Raw genomic sequence first — 11,380 nt, 5'->3', positions numbered from 1 at the left:
GCAGCTGTAAAACAAGATGTAAAAGTGATATTTGAAATAGATAAGTGAAAAAAAATATGAGAAGGAAAGAGTAAATATACAAGAGTTGAATTACATACAACCAGGGGCAGCTCGTGCATAGGCACTATGGAACTGCAGCACTCCCAATTTTTCTCGATATATATATATAAATATATTAATTTATTTATATTTGCTTGTAATATTTAATTTTATTATCAACAATCCTATACAATTCTCTTATTTTGTATAAAAAATAATAAAATCCATCTTGTGACACTTAGGAGGGAGAAGGACATTAGCAGCACTATGTTGTTTATATGCAGTTTGCACCAGTAGTACAGTGTTCATAGTGCTTATCGTGTTTACTCCGTCTCTCTAAATATTTGGACATTACAATTAAAGACATAACATTTGTTCTAGTTTTTATTTTAGAACATTATTGGGGTTATGATAATGAACTTTATTTTTAAGTAATTTTGAATTATACTAAACTGTATAATTTTATCGATAATAAACAATATTTTTTCATGAAACAAAACAAGAATATATTTTATTTTTAAGTAATTTTGAATTATACCAAACTATAATTTTATCGATAATAAACAATATTTTTTCAGTTTAATTTTTTTAAATTTTTACCAGAATTTTGATATTTTATCCAAACACGTATACACTGTACCTACAGTGTGTATGTATATTTCGAAAGTTGCAGCACCCCCATGATTTCAAACCACGAACTGTCACTGCATACAGTATAAGTGAAATATATAAAGAATTCAAAAATAATTAACTACTATGATAGATAATTTTAAAGGTCAATTATTAAAGTCAAGTATAAACATAACAGTGGTGCTGTGTGATCCTATGGAAGTGCATTAAGTGTGATCAACTACCTGAAAAAAGACATTTTGATTTTTAATGCCTACTAGAGGAACCTTATCTAGGCCTTTCTTTGACCAGTTGTTAAGTAAGTCGATCTCTGACATAGTGAAGTAGGGTTTTATCCTCAGCATAAAAAAAATATAAAATAAAATAAATATTATTATTATAGTCAATAGAGTGTTGGGGTTTAGGGAAGGAGATGATGGCAGTTGTTTGTGTGACATACAGTATACATACTAGAATATATAGGATGTCTCAAATGGGGGGGGGGGGCTTTTGAATGGCAATATAAAGTTAGTAGTGATAGATGAACAATTTTTATTATCATGTAAATGTAACATAAAATCTAATGGTATAAGGTTGGGAACATGGTGGCCATGCAACAGCCCCCCCCCCCCCCCCAATTCATCTGCCTGGAAAATGGGTGTCAAGAGTGACCTTACATCTGTCAGGTAATGGGGAGGTGCTCCATCTTGCTGGAAATTTAAGCATCCATTGTGGCCATCATCTAATTGTGGTATTGGGTACCCTTATAGCATGTCCAGATACACACCACCACCAGTAACAGTAGATTAAAAAAAAGAAAGGTCCATACACTTTCTTCTTGCTTATGGCACAAAAAAATAGCCTTTGGGGTGCCGTGAACATGTTCTATGATGGCGCTTGGATTTTTGCTTCCCCAAATTCTTCAGTTGTGTGTTTACTTGCTCACTCTAAAACTAAAACACCCAACATGCTCACTCTGCACCATCGAAAGACGCCATTTTCAAATAGTCTGACATATCATGCCATCTAGCATTGCCATTTGGTAATAAAGTTATGTGACGAAAAGTGGATGTATTTCACCATATTATGACACTCACTCAGCTTTTGTACATCTTTCAAAATATTCTGTGTTCCCCTGCAAAGTTGTATACACTCTTGTGAAACACTGTATATTTTCGTATTAGACTTCTCAACTTGGGGTGCTTAAGTAAGGGTCAAAGCTGTAAAACTGAGACGAGACCTCCACATAGCCTTTAAAGGAATGCGGAGAACCGACCAGGGCTTCTGACCTAATGTCCAATCCTCACCTTCTTGTGGTGCACCCTATTGGGTATCTACTTGGATACTGAACGAACAAGGATGGGCTGGCAATTTGGGATTTAGCTGACCAAATTGTATTCTTATTGATTAAACCAAAATAAAAAATGATGGTACAACATGACAAAATTTCATGCCAGCTGGGGCATCGCTCAGTTAAACAAGGCCTTTGTTGTTTTCACCAGGGAACCAGGGCAAACAGCGAAAAGTCAGCTACTGGAACAAATCTAAAAACAAACCCCAACTCAACATCACCAGAGTTAAAGATCGGTACTATCAACATAAGAAGCCTGAATGGCAAAGAAATGGAGCTAGCTGAGGAATTGGATAAGTACCAGATCGACATAATAGGGGCGACTGAAACAAAAAAGACCAAAACTGGTGAGATCTTTCTGAGCAATAAATACAAAATGTAATATTCAGGCAATGACAATCAAGGAAAAGAAGGAGTAGCCATAGTATTCAACACAAAATACGAGGCTAATCTCCTTGAATAGCAGTCAGTCTCAAGTAGAGTAATGTGTGCAAATATGAGAATGGGGAACTGGACAATGAGACTTATTTGTGCCTATGGTCCCACAGAAGGTTCTACTAAGGTAGAAGTGGAGGAATTTTTTCAGGCTTTAGAAAAAAGCAACTGACACAATGAAAAAGGAAAAGTTGGTCCTTGTTGGGGATCTAAATAGCAGAGTAGGAAATGATTGTCAGACATACAAAAATATTTTGGGAAAATTTGGAGAAAAGAGCAAAGCTAATAATAATGGCAAATATCTGTTGGATTTCTGCTCAGGAAATGGACTGGTTATTACTAACACCATGTTCCAACATAAAAATGTGCACAAATTCACATGGAGAGAGGAGGCTAGGAATAACAAAAGTCTCATTGACTATGTTATTCAATCTGATTATCTTTTTCCGTCAGCTTACAAGTAGGATTATGTTCTCCATGTCAGGGGACTAGCCTGACGATGGAATAGTTCAGTGGTAGGGCTGCTACCTTAAGGCTTCTGAACTAGCCTTCTTATGAATTTAAACCCAGGAAGGGTTTAAATTCAGAAGGCTAGAAGAATTGGGTATATTGAAGGGGAAAGAGTAGATTATAGAAGAAATATAGTAAGATTTATAGAGAGGGCATAGTTGTAAGGCCAGAAATGAAAAGACCCCATGGCCCTCGAGTACTCTAATAGCATAAGGGTCATAAAGCAAGAAGAGTTGGCTGATAAGCCTTATAGGAAAGATTAAAGTAAGTGGATCTTCCTCAAAGTAGAAGGAGAGGATAGATCCAGCTAGGGGTCCATGGGAGTGCTGCTTCCCTTACAATCAAGATGATTGCCCCTTATGGCCCTGTTGGTCCACGAGTCCTTATTCAGTATATTCGGACCACCCCACCATATATATATATATACACACATGCACGCGCATGTACACACATACACATAGTGAGCTCCCCAATCCACCACCCAGGGGACATGCTCTCTAGGGGTTACAGGGTCCCCTGAGAGCAAACAAAACAAGTCTTAAAGTACAAGCCATTAGGAAAAAGAAAACCAGGACGTCCTCTTAAACGATTCAACGATGACTTCTAAGGCCGGAACAGGCCATGCTAGGCCAAAATCCTTCATACGTATGATGAATGATGATGATGATGATGATGACTATGTTATTGTTGATAGTGATGTTTTCTCCCTGGTGCAGGACACCAGAGTGTACAGAGGATTTGAAATTGGAAGTGATCACTATTTACTCTTGAGCAGGATAAAATTGAATTTCATATTGAAAAGAATAACATGTAAGAAAGTTTTAAAGCGAATAAAAGTTCAGCAGCTCTCAGATGTGAACTGTAGACTAAAATACACAAAGATTATTGAAGAAAAAATGAAAGAGTTTGAGAACAGGAATCAAACCCTGGAGATTCAGTGGCAAACTCAGAAGAAAACATTGATTGATTCTGCCAGAGAGGCATGTGGTTAGGTTGTGTGCAAGGATAAAAAAATCATAACTCCCTGGTGGACACAGGAAGTTAAAGAGGCAGTGAAGGAAAAGAAGAAAGCATATCAAAAGTTCCTGTCAAATAAGTCAGCTTGTGCTCTTATAGAGACAAATGCAAGAATGCTAAACACTGTGCAAAACTAGCTAAACAAAATTCATGGGAGGACTTTGGCAAGAATATAGAAAATAAATATCAGGAAGGTGGCAAAATACTCTGGAGGTTGTTGAAGAAGCTTAGGAATGGAGGAAAGAAGGAGTTAGAGATGATAAAGGTGACATGAAAACAGGAGAAAAAGATATCCTTGAAGTATGGAGTAATTACTTTGAAAAACTACTAAATGAAACAAGCAGTGATGACAGCACAGTTGTAAAAAACACTGACCAGGCATGTAGGCAGGAATACATATCCATACTTGAAGTAGAAAAAGCCACTAAAGGCTTGAAATGTGGAAAGGTAGCTGGAATAGATGATATTTGACCAGAAATGCTGAAGTATGGTGGTATAAAAGTCTTACAGTTGCTGCACTGCATAGTTCAGAAAGCCTGGACAGAGGGACGAATTCCCGATGATTGGAGTACCCATAGTACCTATATCTCTCATAGTACCCATGTATAAAAAGGGAAATAAAACTGAATGTGAGAATTACAGAGGTATTTCCTTACTGAGTGTTCCTGGCAAGATCAATGCAAGTATACTTGAGAAACGGTTGAGAAGAATTGTGGAAGAAAAGCTTGGTGAAGAACAAGTTGGATTCAGGCCAAACAGAGGCTGTCAGGATCAGATCTTCACTTTATGACAAATAGTCGAGAAAGCATGGGAATATAACAAAGATCTGTATTTAAGTTTTGTCGATTTGGAAAAGGCATATGATAAGATGCCAAGAGAGAAGCTATTCAATACGCTGCAGTTATATGGTGTCAATGGGGCATTATATCAAGCAATACTTAGTCTTTATTTGAGTTGTAAGTCAGCAGTTAGAATTGAAGGAAGTACAGGAAGATGGTTTAATGTTAAATCTGGTGTGAGACAAGGATGTACATTAACGCCTCTGTTATTTATTATCTATATGGTTCACATTATGAAGGAAAGTGGTATTAAACATGATACCAAAATTGGAGATTTTAATGTCAGCTCATTGCTTTATGCAGATGATGTTATACTTCTAAAGAAATCCGCTATAAGTCTGCAAGATTCTCTAACTAAATTGAATAGCTGTTGTAGTAGATATGGTATGAAGGTCAGCAATAAAAAGACAAAGACAATGAAAATAGGCAGAATCATTGAAAATGTCAGCTGTGTTGTGAATGGAGAACCTTTGTAACAAGTAAAACATTTCAGCTACTTAGGCACGATTTTTACTGAAGATGGTAAATTAAATATAGAAATAGACAACAGAATCAGCAAAGCTGGTATGGTGGGAAGTCAATTGAATAAATTCATATGGAATAAGAGAGAAATTAGTCGGAACACTAAATTAGCTGTATACAAGACAGTGTTCAAACCAGTTTTAACCTATGGATCTGAGAGCTGGGTCAGAAGTAAAACACTTGACCAAAGACTAGAGACCGCAGATATGAGAGTCCTGAGAAAGATTATAGGCATGAACAGATGGCATGAATGGCAATATCATATTAAAAAATGAGGATATTAGGAAAGAACTTGACACTGTCTGCATCCAGGAATGCGTTAGAAGAGTTAATCTCAGGTGGTATGGTCACCTAAACAGAATGGGCGAGGAAAGATTAGCAAAACAAGTGTTCTCTGTCAGGTTGGCAGCAAAACGACCCAGAGGAAGACAAGATATAGGTGGATTGATACGGTACAAAGTGCCTTAGATAGAAATATAAGATCTGATAATGTTGGAGTCTTGACAAGTAACAGACTGATTTGGAGGAAAATTGTAGATAGGAAGTTTGTAATGATATAATTTTTTCATGTAGTACTATCATATCCTGTACACCCCTTGTGGGTACATGGCAGGAATTTGATGATGATGATGATTCCACTCCGTCACCATATTCCCAGAACTCAAGCTCAAATAAAAGCTTATTCAGAGGAATTTCCTTGCATATTTCATAATACACAGATATGCCATCAAATCCCATGGCTGTGTTTGCATTAAGATCTTCAATATTGGAAATACTTCCAATTCATCTAGCCCTATTCTTTCATCAGAAAATGTCACATTTGGTTCTTGAATATCTCACCTGGATGGTCTCTGTAATGTAACAGAACACAAGACTGCATAAGCAAGACTTACTTTTAACAAAACCATGCTACCCTCCTAAGAGGATCCCACTGTTGTTTGTCCACTCTTCAATGCAGTTCCTAACACACATTCTAATATCTTGATGATTACATGAGAGATACTAACGGGCATATAATTTGCTGCATAAGCCTGCATTCTTGAATAATGGAACTGCCTTGCTCTTCTTCCAGTCATTAAGAATCTCACATGTGCTGAGACTCAAGCTGAACAAGCATGTAAGAAGTATTACTGTTCTACACATTCCTTCAGCACTCTTGCTGATATCCCATCTAGTCCAAGTGCTGTGTTTGAGTCAAGCTTTCGTAATAACTTTAATACTTCTATCTCATCTGCCTCTATTATTTTATCCAGTTTTTTCCCAGCATCTGAATATTTAATGGGATCTGCATGGAATATCTATCTTACTATTGTGATCATTTAACAATTCAGCTATTTCTTGTGTATTTGTTTGACACATTTCTTTCATCTACATTCATGGTCATTCTTTTATTTCCTTCATAGCACTACAGTCTCATCAACACTCTTTCTCACAATATCAGATCCACAATAACTTTAGTGTGTTATTCATTTAGTGTGTCATTCATGTTATTCCCTTTAGTCTATTATTCATCCATTTATAGTTATTCAACCATACAGCCAAGGTGGACAGATAGACATGGCATAGGGAGGGTGGATGTTGGAAGTAGTAGTGAATGTGTATGGGGGATAATTAGCATAGAAATGGAATAGTTCTGGATGTGAGTTGGGAAGTTGAGACTGAGTCAATATATGGTAAGCAGTGATAAAGGCAATTGGGCAAGGCCAAGTGTGGTGGGGAAATCACAACCAACGAGTGGCTTGGGTAGGACTGGTTGTAGACCTAAAAGTAAACTGTTGTTTCTTTACAAATGCCAGAAGTATCAAAAATAAGGGAGATGAAATGGTTTCACTGATGAGTTTATTTGTCTCAAAATCATTGGAATAAGTGAAACATGGTTGAACAACAATGATATTCTAATGGGTACAGTGTTTTTCACTAAGAAAGAAAGGAAAGGACAAGGGAGGGGGAGTGCTGCTGATGAGAGTAGGGGAATTATATCCACATAAGGTAGATGTGAAAGATGGAAATAGTAGCAATGGTTTGGCAGTGTGGTGTGAGGTGGAGGTTGACAGGAAGATATTTAGCTAGATGTTGCTATAAGCCAGAGAATGCAGAGAATGGTGATGAAGAAATGTATAAACAACTTGGGTTAGCGAACAAAGGAAAGCCGATATGGGTGATATTAATTATGGCAGTATAGCTTTTCATTACTATTTTTATTATGAGCTACTTCATGGAGTCCTTAGACTCATCGAGGGTTAGTGAACAAAGGAAAAGCGATTATTATGGGCAAAATTATGATGGTATATACTTTTACTATTAATATTACGGGCTATTTCATGGAGTCCTTAAACTGATCAAGGGAAGGCCTAAACATCATGCCAAGCACTATCCAACATTTGCGCAGTATCTATCATACTTTGCTTTGAACTCATTCACAGTCATGGCACCAACAATAGACTCTGGCAACCTGTTACGCTCATTCACCACTCCCCAAGCAAAAAATCTAGTTCTAACACTCTTGCTCAGTTTCCAAGGATCTCCCAATACCAGACTTGTTCTGAAAAATTTCCTCGGTATTAACCTTGTAAAAATCCTTCAGTAATTTGTATGTCTCGATCACCCCATTTTCTGTAACCCACAAATCTTCAACCTGTTCTCATAAGGTTCACTCCACAGACCTGCTACCATCCTCTCCACCTCTTCCTCATTTGCCAAGAAACCCAGGTGACCATAGTTATGTGCTGTAGTTTACTGTTTAAAATTCCATGTGGTATCCTTTCAAAGGCTTTTGCAAAGTCCAGCAGTATCAATCACTGTAAACCCATTACTTTTATCCAACTCGGCTATCACTGTATTATAAAACGTGAGCAGGTTACTGAGGCATAACCTACCCTTCACAAAACCATGTCGTCCCTATACAGTATCCCATTTCTGTCTATCCATTCCTGTGTTTTGCTCGTGACCAACTTCTCCAATACCTTGATAACAATTCCTGATATGCTGATCAATTGGTAATTTGCTACATCAGTCTCAGAGTCTCCTTTATACAATGGAACTATTTTCTCCTCTTTCGACCACCTTGGGACTAACCCAGAGCTGAGCCTTAGAATAAACAATATGGTCAAGGCACTGACAATTCCCTCACTGCTCCATGTAAAACTTGAGGTGGTATACCATCCAATCCCACAGCTGTATTCACATCAAGGTTCTCTAATATGCTATGTACCTCCATTTCCTTTACCTCAGTTCCCATACAAGTCTGCCTCTCTTGTTACTGCAATATCTCTACCTGGATGATATACTCTTGCAAAGTGTTCACTTAGTAACTTTACTATTTCGACTGATTCAGTTATCTCCCTACCATCAGCATTCATTATAACCATTCTGCCATAAATGTTCCACTTTTACTTGCAACACATCGAAAGAACTGTTTGGGATTATATTTGGCTTGCACTGCTAATTTCCTTTCATACTCTGCTTTTGCCTTTCTTACCACGCTGGTTACCCTTCTAGCCAGTGTTATGTACTACTCATGTGCCTGCTGATCACCTTTCTCCTTGAATTCCCTCCATAAATTTTTCTTTTTAATGTAGCTCCAGCATAATGATAATATTCATCCATTTAACTCTCACTTGATTTACTCTCCTGACTAGGTATGCAGTCTGCCATTACTTCCCTCAAACACTCCTTTACTGCTTCCCATGCACTATCAACATTCAGCCCTTGCAGTTTCCAATGCCATGGCATGGATCCCAGCAATCTCCTAAATGTGTCATACTTTACCAGCTCTGTAATTCCACATACACCCCTCCCCCTTTTAACTGAAAATCCCATACATTTAGCCACTCTCAGGTCACTCTCACCAATTGGCAGCAACATGGTTATATTGGTTACACATTCTTTCCATTCCTTGGTCTACAGAAGTCAAATTGTATATTTTGTTCTGCTGGCTTCTATCTCACACCAGATAGCCTCAAATGTGCTATTTTCTCTGGCTGCAGTTGAACTTCTACTCTCTTTGGTTACAGTTCATCAGCTATCATCAATTAATATCCCCATTCTTTTCTCTCTATCCTCTCTGAACATACTATACCATTCACATTCTATCCCACTAACTATATCACCTTGTCAGCCATGTCTCACTAATGCCAATAACCACTGACCAGGATGAGCTAACCAATTCACAAAACTTCTCCCCCTTGATCCGAATGCTCCTGGCATTAGTGTACAAAAGTCCTTTAGGCCCACGACTATCCTGATGTTTTATACTAACTATTCCATTCTGGTTTGTTACCAGTATTAACTTAAGCTTTATATGCACATTCTTACACTCAATTGCCTCACTTATATCTGCATATCCATCAACAGCTTCCCCCTATACTTTCCGTGATTTCGAACATCTATTTTCACTTCATTCAACAACACTTTTTCCAGATACTGAACACCAAATCCACTCAGATGCAAACCATCCTTCTTGTATAAGTCCTTTTGCCCATCAAACCTACTCCACACATGCACAAATTTCACATTACTCCTCCTGCATAACCTACACATCAAATCATTCACTACTATGACCCTCCTTCTCAGCTCTACTCTGTGATACTGCAGCAAGACTCACTATCTTAACTTTCTCACTCTTTTCTTTTGCTAATTCTAGTAATTCTTTCATGTCCTCCCTCATGCCATACTTTTCTCCTTTCAAATCATTCATTTCAGTGAAAACAATCAACTCTTTCACTTTAAATTTTTGTGCTCTAATAGCCTCACTAACATCATTATTGCACCTCAGAAGCACAATTTTTTAATCTCTCACCAATCACACCTCTTATAATAGAATCACTGTACAAGACTCGCTCCATGATTTTTCCTTTTCTCTTAGCCAAGCATTAATTTCTCTTTTATCGCACTTCTTTCTGGTATCAGCTGACCCACTCGCCAGTGTTTCTGCATCTGTTGCAGCTTTCGCTTCATCCTGTGTATCACTCCACATAACTGATCTATCACCCTCTATACAGCCAACTCTTCATTCTTTACATCTGTCATACTACTATTTTTTCAATCAACAGTTTTGCTCTCTCTCTCTCTCAATCATGTGACTTTCAACCTGTTTCAATCCTATCTGCCGTTACACCACCACCACATTTTCACATGTATTCTCTGTTCTGTCCACTGCGTCAATCTTGCAATCTGACCTGCACTTCATAGCATTTTTGGCACACTTTCCCACCCCTATCAACTCGCAAAGCAAATTCCATTTGCCTTTGGTAATGCATATATATTGTGAACATTGCACAGTACGAGCCCCTTTGGTTGAATTCTTTAAACAATGATGTTTCGGATGCCATTGTTCTGCTTTGCATTGGTGCCATGTGCTATGCTACACAATTTACCATGCAGAAAGACGTATATTTATGAATATATGTAAATTATGTAAACGTAAATTATGAAGTATACATTTGGAATAAGGAAAATTGATTTCTTGGATTCTTGAGAGACAACTATCTCAGGTAGCAAGTAAAGGAGGGCACACAAGGATCGAGAGCTTTACATCTGATCGCATTTCATCAGAGGAATGTAATTGTGAGTGGTGTTTTGCACTTTCCTCCATTTAGTGGGAGTGACCATGAAGTGATCACCTGGGTTGCAGCTAGCCATATGCAGACTTCTATGAGGAAAGGATATATATGTAAGTATTAGGCTGGTGATTATGGAAAGCTTAGGAGACAGCTTGGAGATATAGAATGGAATGAGGAGATGAGTGGTAAGGAAATAAATGCTGCTTGAGAACTGACAAAGAAATACATAACAGCATCAGTGTGTGAATGTATTCCGAAGGTCATGAATAAGGTATGCATAAAATGGATGAATAAGAGGATTAAGTACGAAATCTGGATGAAGAAGAAGGCACTTTGGAGGAAGCACAAGATGATACTGGTAACAATCAGTTATGTGAAGAGTAAGCCAGGAGAGTAACTCAGTTAATAAAGACAACAAAAGTACATTATGAGCAGAAAACAGTAAATCAGGTGAAGAAAAACCCTAGAGAGCTTTTTTTTTTTTTTTTTTTAGATAT

The sequence above is a fragment of the Typopeltis vanoorti genome, chromosome 4, assembly GCF_054136105.1.
Source record: "Typopeltis vanoorti isolate ZY-2024b chromosome 4, IOZ_Tvanoo_1.0, whole genome shotgun sequence".
NCBI classification, from domain to species: Eukaryota; Metazoa; Arthropoda; class Arachnida; order Uropygi; family Thelyphonidae; genus Typopeltis; species Typopeltis vanoorti.
The sequence above is the reverse complement of the archived record's forward strand: the minus strand, read 5'-3'. Positions refer to the sequence as shown.